Consider the following 12,317-nt stretch of genomic DNA (forward strand, 5'->3'; position numbering starts at 1 on the left):
GGGTGGACGGGGCTCTGAGCAACCTGATCTGGTTAGCAGTGTCCCTGCTCACTGCAGGTTGGACTAGATGACCCCTAGGGGCCCCTTCCAACCCCAAACACTCTATGATTCTATGATATGGACCTCCTTGTCCTTTATGTTATGGTTTAGATTATGTTAATTTAAAACTATGCCAATTTAAAATAGCATCTTTGGTTACTCAAAAATAACATTAGTAATTTAGTAACAAAATTCTGAAAAATGTTAGTCTTCTTTAAATACCTGTCTGCCAATATGTAATTTACTTGAAAAATACTAATTTAAAAACTTACCTCAATTTCAAACCTGTATTTTTTCTTAATTTCTTCTCTAACACTTTTTAAACATTATTGTTAAATAGAAACCTAGATTTATGCTGTTATATTCTACTTTTAAAATGTAATGTGCAAATGGCATTAAATTTTATCACTAATGCTGTATCATTCACTTTGCCTTTTACACATGAATTTTAGCATGTATTATCCTCTCTGGAGGATCTTAGTCTAGACTAATGGATGAAAAGCTGGACATGACCCAGCAATGTACGCTCGCAGCCCAGAAACCCAATTGTCCCCTGGGCTGCCTCAAAAGCAGTGCCGCCAGGAGGTCGAGGGAGGTGATTCTGCCCCTCGACTCTACTCTGGTCAGACCCCACCTGCAATTCTGCGTCCAGCTCTGGGGCCCTCAGGACAGGAGAGACGTGGAACTGTTGGAGCAGGTCCAGAGGAGGCCACAACAGTGACCTGAGGGCTGGATCTGCTCTCCTGTGAGGACAGGCTGTGAGAGTCGGGCTTGTTCAGCCTGGAGATGAGAAGGCTGCGGGGAGACCTGATTACAGCCATTCAGTACTTAGAGGGGGTCGCTTATAAGAAAGATGGGGACAGACTTTTTAGCAAGCTCTGCTATCAGTGACCTGAGGGCTGGATCTGCTCTCCTGTGAGGACAGGCTGTGAGAGTCGGGCTTGTTCAGCCTGGAGATGAGAAGGCTGTGGGGAGACCTGATTACAGCCGTTCAGTACTTAGAGGGGGGCGCTTATAAGAAAGATGGGGACAGACTTTTTAGCAAGCTCTGCTATGACAGGACAAGGGGTAATGTTTTTAAACTAAAGGAGGGTAGATTTAGACTGGATATAAGGAAGAAATTTTTTGTGATGAGGGTGGTGAAACACTGGAATGGGTTGCCCAGAGAGGCTGTAGATGCCCCATCCCTGGAAACATTCAAGGCCAGGTTGCACAGGGCTCTGATCGATTTGAGGATGTCCCTGCTTACTGCAGGGGGGTTGGACTAGATGACCTCTAGGGGTCCCTTCCAACCCAAAACATTCTATGATTCTGTGATCCTAAGACTGCTACCCGTGCTTATTTATTTATTATTTCTATCCTTTAAGCAAATATAACACAAAATGCTGAAGGCTGGTTTTGAATCAGCAGGGGTAATCAGGGAGTTACGGAAACATGTAGCTTTATAGTTTTGACTTGGTAGTCCTCACCTGCTAGAGGATTTGGACAAATGTTATCCTTGATTTTTATGTCTGTACAACTCACGTTAAGCATACCTGCATTGAGTTTAACAAGGATTAGACTTTGTAATGTAATCATTCCTCGTTCAAGAACAGTAGTTTCAGTATAGGAAACTGGCTATTCTGTAATTGCTCATCCTAAAGAAAGCCACAGAAAAATTGTTGGTGCTGTATTAAAGGTATGTATACAATCAGGAGCTGCTTACTATACACCATGTGTAATCCCTGTGGCTTCCCTGAGTGTGAGTAAAGCTATTGAAAGTTGACAGCCGGTTATGTGGAACAGATCTCAATTTCATTGCTCAAATAGTCTCTTCTTTACTATCTGTAAATTGATTAAGCTTCAGCTGAAAATGTCAATACTACAGCTATTACATAAACTGAATTCTAGGATTTAACAGAGGCTAACAAAGAATGAGAACTGTTTCTTTTCCCTGAAGTATATAACCAAATAAACTTCTGTACAGTACTAAAACCAAGGATGAGGTTTAGAAACCTTTATGATCATGCACAAAGGTTACTGTACTCTATGATCCGTACTGTGACTACTGTCTTTAATACATTCTGACATGAAAATACCTCCAGATGTCTGTCTCTCCAGCTACAGTGAAAATAAGCCATGTCTCTGCATCCGATTCTAGCCATCTGCAGATAAAACCCGAGAGCTGTAGAGTTCCTCAAAAACTGTACAGCAACATGGGAGTAGGGATTTGAGTTATGAAACAGAAATGATGAGGGAGCTTCAAATCACTTCTAATGTATTTGCTCCTTTTTTAAAAAGAAACCCTATTTTATTTGATGAATACAGTCCCTAAATAATTTCTGCGCAGGCATGTATTTGTTAAAACATGTATTTTACTTAACTTTTTTGTGCATGCCTGTGTTGCTATACTCTGAATAAGAACTTCCACTCAAATCACATGAATATACATGCACAGTGCCAGCGGAGTCTGGCAGACTGTTAGTGGAAATCTGTTACTAGATAACAAAAACAATGCTGTGTGCAAATCACACTTTTATACCCACCAAAGCGTGCAAATCAAAAAAGATTTTCACCAGAGCATCAATAGGCATATCTGTTGCATGTGTCCCTGCCAAAGTTTTTGCAACCTCCTGTTGAGGTACTAGCAATACTCAAAGTAAGACTACAAACAATTCAAAATCTTCTCCTGATTTTATAAATTTACTGACCTCATTTTGCTATGACTAAAGAATATAAGAGATGGAAAATTTTACTCTAAAAATTTTACTCTAAAATCCAAATGAATAATATGCAAGCTATAATAACCATTTACATTATAAGTGCCCGTGTAAAATTAAATTACCTAAGAACAAGTGTTCTTACGTAATCAGATGTACTGAGGTCATTTTGACGCAGTCTCTTCTTTCTGATTATGAGCTGCAGCAGATAGAGCTACTGAAAGACTGTAAGAAAAAAGGCAAGTACAGACTGACACCTTCCCATATGTGACCTTGCAGCAACCAGCAGCTTAGGACCCCAGTGCTTTGGAAGCTGTGCTCAGAACAATGTGTTAAAATGGCATTGATAGGATTTTCTTTCCTTACATGTGTCTGTGCATGCTTTTGAACAAGATCTCATACTGCCCCCACTTACTGCATTCTGTGTCCCTTGGTGGAGTAGTCTTAGAGCAAATGAACTGATTTCCTTTCAGGTGAAACTGAACCAGAAGATAAGCCCCACAAGCTCTGATGTGTTCCAGTAATATGCTTCAACGACTAATGGGTGTTCAGCCCTTGGGATTGGAAGTAAGTTGCCCCTGTTCCCTAAAATGCAAATGTGGACATCTGGCCCTCAGTGCCAATTGTTTTGCCCTATCTATTACGGCTGATATAACCGCTAATGCAAGAATGCCTCTGAGAGACAGTGAACAATCTTTATGCCATTCATAATTTTACAGACCTCTTGTACCTGTCTTCTGCAATATCCTTTCCAAACAAAAAACTTCTATTGTATGGAAAATCTTCCATACTTCAGATCATTCTTCTGCACTATGCTTACCCTGCCTTACCCTTCTTTGAGATGATGTAATCTAAAATTATATGCACAATTTGGGATCACCGCAAATCTAGACAATGACATAAAGTTTTCCATTTTGTTATGATCCTAATAATTCCTACTTACTTTTTGACTATGCCTGTGTATTGAATGTTTTCAGAAAACTAATCACAGTTATTAACCAGATCTCTTCTTAAGTGGCAATAGCTAATTTACAGCTCATCGTACAGTCATCTCCATCTATTAGGGAGATTGCATAGCCTCTGTGGGCAACTGCTCCACCACTTGACTGTCCTCACAGTGAAAGCATGAGGGCTTGCAGTCTGAACCTCCCATATCCATTATCGCTCATCCTCCTGCCATGTACCACTGTGAACAGCTGCTCTGTCCTCTTGGTGGTATCCTTATTGGTGTGATAAGGCTCCCTGGAGATCCTCTCCAAGGCCTACCCTTCTCCAGACTGAACAGGTCAGGTGCTCCAGGCCCTTGAGCATCCTGATATGCCTCCGCTAAACCTACTCCAATTTACTGCTCTCTTTCCTAGACTGGAGCGAGCGGCAAAACTGTGGTATTTTAGATGTGGTCTGCTGAGTAGCAGGGGATAAAAACTTCCCTCATCTACTGCTGTTCATACATCATGCTCCTGTTCATAAAGCCCGGGATGCTCTTGGCTGCCTTTGCTGCCAGGGCACATTGCCAGCTCACACACAGCTTGCTCTCTATCAGGACACCCAGGTCCTTTCCAGAGCTGCTCCCCAGGCTGTCAGTGCCCAACCTGTCTCATTGCCAGGGGCTCTTCCTTCCCAGGTGCAGGACCCAGCATTCGCCCTTGCTGAATTTCACAAGGTCCCTTTCAGCACATTTCTCCAGCCTGTGTAGGTCTCTCTGAATGGCATCACTGCTACTGAGTCTATCAGCCTGTCTTCAATTTGTTGTCCTCTGCAGACCTGATGAGAGTGCATTCTGTTGCCTCCTCAAGGTTGCTGATCAAGAGAACTCTTAGCTGTCAAGTTCATATTCACTACCATCAGTGCCCTGAATAATTTAGTATCACTAATAAACTTTAACAGCTTTATCTGTATCGTTTTTCCAAATCACATATGAAAATTCTGAACTACACAGACTACTGTGGGATTCCAACAACAATCCAATGTACTTTGCTAGATGCTCCTTTACATCATATTTTCCATCTTCTACCTTGGTCTGATTTCCTTTTTACATGCCCTACTGAAAGGGACTTTATCTGCTGAAGCACCTGCTTTACTGTTTCAGTCCACTTCTCCAGCCTGTCTTGGTGTCTCTGAATAGCAGCCCTGCCACTGAGTCTACCAACCAGTCCTCCAATTTGTTGTCATCTGCAGACCTGATGACATCTTGGAGAAATGGGCCAAATTTCCCAGCATTCTGTACTTTTTTCAAGGATACAGTGTTTTTATACTGCTTTCACAAACGAGGTATCATCCTGAACTTCTTGCATAAACACCAGCCTTCTCCCATATGCACATCATGCAGCATCATATTCTGGTTATGCTAATACAATAGCTGAACTGCAAGATTTTCTAGTTAAAATGAGCTACGAGATCTGTATTTCCAACAAAGAAAAAAGCATATGTTGCTAGAGCGGCTGATGAGAGGATGGCACTTATCCTGTGTGAATGCCTGCAAGCATGTCCCATTGACACCCAATCTAATGTCCCAAGCTGTAACTCAGTCTCAAGCCCTCCACCAAACTCGTATCCCCAAAGCATCCAGTTCCTTTCCCAAACCTAAGGCCACTCAAACCTATCACCATCCTTCTCAGATCCAGAGTTTTAGCTTTTCTCCTCCTACTGCACGAAAGGCTTGAACCTCCCTACCCTACTGCCTCAGATATTTCAGTTCCACACACCTATTGCCTCAGAAGCCAAAATCTCTTTTTCTAGAGAGCCCTCAAATTCCAAACTCCTCTTGCTCCAGGATATACACCAGAACCTTCAGCTTTCCTATGCTAAAACCTCTATCATCATCTTTCAAGGCCTTTCTCACTGCAAAGTCCAATCATCTTCCCAAATCTACCTTCCTGTCACTTTCTCTCTGCTCTCTTTGACTACTTCTCTGCTCTTGCCCTTCTGATTTCACCTGCTCTCACTGGCCACCAGCACCTTATATCCGTGTGTGACTAAACTTACATGACGCCCTAAACATCCCTCCATTCCTTTTCCATCCCCAAAATCCAAGTCTTACTTTCTGCCAGCAGTTAGGCTTTAGAGCATGTGGATATAGAATGTACTTAAACTGGACATAATCCTTATCTGAAACTATTTTTATATTCGCTATTATGTCTGTCTTACTAGCTACAGGACTTCTGCAGGGCTTTTGGTTTAACAGTTGAAATCTGCGACAGTCCCAGAAGAGTGTGTAAGCAGTTATTTGCACATGCATAAAATGCTATTTATTGAACTCACTGTGCATACAGAGTCCTTCTGTACATGAACAAATCAGCAGCACGCAGGTAATTTAGCGGGGAATACACAGTAATTGCTTTTCAAAATGTCAAAGAATGTTGTCTGCAAAGGGTTTAGAAAAGCAACTGATTACTGCAAATATCTGAAAAAGCCATGTCCTGAAGCCTTTCATAGGTGACACAAGATTTGATTGCATAAGGAACACTCCTTTTTATAAGGCAGAGTGGTTAGGAACCACTGTCCTCCACTTTTTGTTTTGTCAAAGATTATGACTTTCATAAGGCATTTGACATAAGAAAAATTACAACATACTACAGACAAAACTATGCAGAAATCCCCAAATGTGGTAATGCCACTAACTGATACATTTCACCTGTCAAAGCAAAAAGCTTATAGAAACTACAGTCCTACAGAATCAACCTTATGAGGCAAATAATGCTGCTTGCTGATCTATATCAGCATAACTATTTGCACTTATATCTAAGAATTATCTCTATGCTCTTAAAACTTTATAAATCCTGCATGGATCTGGGAAGAGAAAATACACAAATGAACCAGAAATCACTTATCAATTAAAGAAGAAAAAAACCCTCCCAAAATAATTCATAGAAGTCATTGTAGCAGTTACAGTTCTTACAAATATTTATTTCATACTGCTCTAATTTTCTGTATTATTCTCAAGTTTATAACTATGATCATCTATTCTTTTTTTTTTTTTGATAGCTATTCTCTGACTTTTTCTACAGAGATACATAACCAAAGTAAGTCCAGGATATAAGGTTATATACTACAAGTCAATACATAAAAGCTGTCTTTGAATTCAGCATCTGTTTGGACCATTTGTTGTTAATCACTGCAATTGACACCTCTCAGGCCTTCAGGACAGAGAGGAGGCAATTTCTCATTTGAAGTCTTTTCTCTGTGAAATACTGTAAATTTTGTTCAATCAAAATCACAAATAGACAAAAAGATCTGACAGTTTTACACTGGATAGGATATTAAGATGAGTTTTTTCCATTCAAATATAGCTTATTGGATTTCAGTGAACATTATTTATAATTGAAGTTTTTTGCACGTTCCTACCACTAGTTTGAGTTCTAAGACATAAATATAGTACCTCTGCCGTAAATTAACAATGGAATTCTAAATATTAAGTAAAAAGCCAAATAAAAATGTGTGAAGGCAGTTTCCTCTTGCTATTTTATAGACTAATAATTCAGTTTTTACCGATTACAGCACAATCCATAAAGCTAGCCAGTGTATCTTATCAAAGAATGAGATTATTGGAAAAGGAAACAAGAGAAAGCTTTAAAAATGAATGATAAAATCCCTAAAGCCACATTAAATGCATGCATATACATTTTACATTGAGTATTTTGCATAACTAACATTTTCGCTGATTTATTAAATATGAAATCTATTTACCAATTTTGTGAGAAATATTTGAAGACTACTGTGCCCAGTCCCTTTCATAAATGCAAAGCAAGACTAGAACAACTTGTGTTTTCTATCTTGGGCTGTTTATTTCTCTGGAAGTAAATGAATCAAGAAGCAAGAGGACTGTGGGAGGGCAGAATGAGCTTAGAAAACATCCTCTGTCCAAACATTTGCAATTATACTATAATAATCAATACTCACAATTATAACCTAATGGGCTAGTTTAAGTGCTGGGATGCATATTAAAACAGCAGTAATTAATGCCACATTTCACAATGTAAAAGTCATTTGACTGTGGAAGCTATGAAGGAATTTTGGTAGCCAGTCTGCAAGCACTTTTTTTTTTAAGTAACCAAGTGAATAATTTGTTTGATTTTTCTTTCTTCCCCTAAACTATACCACATTAAGTACCAAACAGGCAGGACATCACATAACAGCTTTTTAAGATGATTTATAGCAAAAACCACTCCCCTATTCTAAAACCACTTTATTTCAAAATTCACTTAAGGGTGATGAAATAAAAATAATATACAGATGAAATAATATACAGTATTTGAAATGCGTGTCCTTGTTTTTCAGGATGCAAACTAGCTCTGTGAATAAATGAAACATTGGCTTCTTTAACTGCCCTCCCCTTCACCATACCTGTTCTGACTTCAATCCATATAGTCTTGATGACAGATACCAAGAAATGAAGCTGCATGGTCCCTCTGTGAGATACCAAGAAATGAAGCTGCATGGTCCCTCTGTGAGATCATGTCATGGAAGTAAGTGCACAGTTTGCATACATTCTAGACCATTAAATGTCTTCCTTTAATTTTAAAGGTAAGTTGTCTACGTGTATATTGATGACGTACATATTATAGTTATGATAATTTTCATACATTTGACTTTAAGGTTCTGTTCACATCTGCATGTAGATAAACTGTATCTTTACAGTGAATTTAACTTGTGGACAACTTTTCTCCTTGTCATGACAGTGCAGACAATGAAAACCAAGGAATCTCAAACAGTAACCTGAAGTATTTAACTTTCCAATAATCTAGATGAAAAATTAATTTTAAAAAGCATTCACAATATTCCAACTCTATGAATTTTCTCATTAATTATTTATCTATTTTCCATTTCTCTTCCACTGTCTTTTCACCAAATTTCTTACTCATCATGGTCTTGAATTCTATTCATTATCAACACCCTCTTCTGTTGTTCCTACTTTTATCACTGAACATTTCTAAAAATCATGTTGCAAGATTGTGTTTTCTTTACATTTGTCATCTCCCCAGCTGTTCAAATACTATATTTCAGCTGTCAGCAACTCTTGCTAAATTATCATCATAAGAGCCTTCACCCTTTTGTATGATATTGCTGCAATGACATTACCTCCCTCTAGTTTTATTCTTTCCTACAACTCCTGCCTAACTACTTAACATCCCTTCAGGCTCCATTTGTTCAGACTGTTACTGTACAAAATATGTAGAGGGAAAAATATCAATAGATATTTATAGGTAGGGTTGATATAATAGCTCAAGATGACTGAATAAGTATAAAATAGCATTAAAAAGGTTCTCATACTGGTTCTTGTCTCTAGTGTGAATGCTACTTGGCATACTGCTCAATTCTCTTTAGATGCTTATTTCTTTACTTGCATGATTGCTATATTTTGTTAAAAAAAATATTAATACTGAAGATCATTTAACAAAAACTTTGCAGAATTTTGTTATACACTGCTGTCCACAAGCTTTTCAGTGCTGAAGGCTTTAACATTTTAAGCCAATTTTAGTGGAACACCATAAGATAACAGTAATGCAAATACTGTCTTAAAAATCTATTCATGAATTGGCTCTACTTGTCTTAAGACAGGGTCAGTCTGACAGCGAAGGTCAGAGGGAATACCCAAGACAGGCATGCCAGTGCCTCACCACACCCCTGTGTAAGACAAGGCTATGTATATCTACACAAAGCATAGTTTATTTGCAAATCTAGCTGTCTGGCAACATGCCTTCCTTAATTCCTCCAGAGAAACTGGTGCATGACCTATCTTGGAGCCATGCCATTGTCTTCGAACAAATTAATATTCAGCTTTAGCTAATGTCAACTCCAAAAATTCCTACTTCCCATCCGAGCAAACAAAAGAAATATTAATTCCTCCAGAGAATGAAAAATGCAAAGCACAAGACCATATCTTGAGAATGCTGGCAGTTTTTCTGAACTGAAAGTTTTCTGATGCTGACAGCACTTAACCCATTTTTGGGAAGCTGACCAACGTTTTACAGAAAGTACTGTGAAAAGCCTTCATACATGTTACACAGAAATTAAAATTTTTTTTTCACAAATAAGAGTTCCTTAAAAGGTTATCAAGAAAGAAGATATTTAAAATTAAAAAAATGTTTGTGAACTGTTAAAAAAATTCTTACTTTAAACCTTCATTAGATGTATAATGGTGGTTGTCTCTGAATTTCTCTGATGCCATTTCAAACATCCATCTTTATCTACTCAGCTAAGATATTCACCAAAAGTCTCCTGACTTTGCAGTTTTCTACCCAGTAAGTGCTCTAGGATCAAACTAAACTTGCACTCATGTGTCACTGGTACAGACGTATGAAATGGGGCATGTTAGGTAGCAGAAACAGGGTACGTGTTCATCATACTTTATTCTCTATTAATTCATTGATAGGGATGAAGCCAACTGATATCTCTACAATCTACTCTCAGCCAAAAATTCTTTGTCATTCTTATAGTAAATGGAATTTCTGTAAGGCATCAAATCAAAAGACTACACATTAGGCAAACAACATTCAAGGTAAGATGTGTTTATACCAGCAGAGTTGAGAATCTAGGGGCTACTTCAGTACAAACTGCTCTCCTATGCAGTGCGTTTCAGAGCTAAGTGGATCGGGGGAGTGTGCTGGGGAAGCACGCCTAACATAACATTTATTAAACATAACTAGTTCACAGCTAATTAAGAATACAACCAATTTTACTTATAATTTCTCAGTGGCCACAATCTATCTTTTTGCCATTCTATTTGGCATAGCTGGCAAGGAACATTTTCCACTTCCACTAACATGCATAGAAAGATACTGGTTAATTCCTACCAGTGATGAAGGCAGAATGCATCTTTGCATCCACTTGTTCACAGAGACCTGTCACAACCTGAACTAGACGCAGCTGAATCTCACACAAAACAAAAACTTAAGACCAAGAGATACTTTATGTTCTAAACAGATTCTGTGATGAAAGAATACCACTTCAAAAAGCTAGTAATTAGAGTTTTACTTAGGGTGGTTTAACTAGGATTGTGTATTGTTCTCAATTGTCTTTAGAGGGCAAATAATAAACACTTATGTGATCTTATCTGATAAATACATAAAATCCTTTTACAATGCCTAAGTTAAAATTGTAACTGAAGACACCACTGTCATCAAATTGTAGGATATCTCATAAGAACAGGCATACTAAAGAGTAGGCTAAAGGTCTTTCTACCCTATAATTCTTTCTCTGACAGGTTCAAAGAGTGAAGAATTGGTGAATGGTGAGGAAAGAATACAAAAACAGGGAAAGCATATTGCAATACTTTCCTGGTATTCTCTCTTAGCGCCCAGGGAGCTGCAGTTCAAGGATCTCTGCATCCAAGTGTGGTATCTCTGCATTTAATACCCTTCATTTTTCTTCCAAGAATCTGCCATTATTTGAACCCATGCTCTGGGGTAATGATAATTTCATTTAATGTCCTCTAGTTCTTTTATTATAAGACAGTGAATAACAGCAGCACATTCACTTCTGCCATGCCTCTCATGATTTTAATTACCTCTATCATCCTCCCTCTTTAGTCATCTCTTGTTTTGGCTGAAGCATTCTAGTCTGTTTACATATTCCTCATCAGGAAATAATTTAAAACTGACATTCTTATTTATCTTCTCTGTACCCTCCCAGTTTACTACCTCCTTTTGTGATGAAAAGAAAACAATGTAAACCTTGCTGAAGATCACTCAGTACCATGACAGTCTTCTGCCACTGCTTGCACTTGGCTTTCATTTTTAGTATCCCGAATATTTCAGTACTGTAAGCAAATGTTATCACCTCCATTTCTAGTAACAAATATGCTGGATAGTACAAACTGTACCACATACCCATCTAGGACCAGACTGCTAATGTCCCTCCAGTGAGAAAAATTAATCATTTATTTCCATCCTATGTTTGGTATGTTTTAACGAGCTATTAATGGATGAGAGGACTTTCCCTCTTATCCTGATCACAGCTATGTTTTTTCAAGCATCTTCAGAAAAGAACCTTCTTACAAGACTTTTGGAATGTGTAAGCTGCAGGGTGAAAAGCATGATATCTCTAACTCCCCTACAAGTTCATTTGGGTCCCTCTGGTACAGCTGTGGGACCATGGCTGTGTAAGAGGTCTAAAATCTTCTTATTTTGCCTTATCGGCCAGTATGAACATTTGGTTCTCTAAGCAGAACTAAGGATGCCAATCTAACATCCATTCAGGCACATGTCAAGAAATGTACAGGGAAAGGCTTTTTTGCCATGGCCATTCTATCACAATCCTTGGTGTTGCATAACTCTGGTGACGAGTGGTGTCCCTCAGGGGTCCGTATTGGGACTGGTGCTGTTTAACGTTTTCATCAATGACTGAGACAGCGAGATCGAGTGCACCCTCAGCAAGTTTGCAGATGACACCAAGCTGACTGGTGCAGTTGACACACCAGAAGGACGGGATGTCATCCAGAGAGACCTGGACAGGCTGGAGAGGTGGGCCTGTGTGAACCTCATGAGGTTCAACAAGGCCAAATGCAAGGTCCTGCACCTGGGTCGGGGTAACCCCCAGTATCAGTACAGGCTGGGGGAAGAAAGGATGGAGAGCAGCCCT

General features: G+C 38.9%; 1 protein-coding gene across 1 annotated transcript in view; it reads right to left on the bottom strand.

Annotated features, from left to right (window-relative positions):
- Positions 1-12,317, bottom strand: part of RNF180 (ring finger protein 180) — a 76,057-nt gene that overhangs the window by 2,215 nt on the left and 61,525 nt on the right. The gene's annotated exons all lie outside the window — the stretch shown is intronic.

This window comes from Egretta garzetta, unplaced genomic scaffold (assembly GCF_000687185.1).
Source record: "Egretta garzetta isolate BGI_Z169 unplaced genomic scaffold, ASM68718v1 scaffold878, whole genome shotgun sequence".
Taxonomy (NCBI): domain Eukaryota; kingdom Metazoa; phylum Chordata; class Aves; order Pelecaniformes; family Ardeidae; genus Egretta; species Egretta garzetta.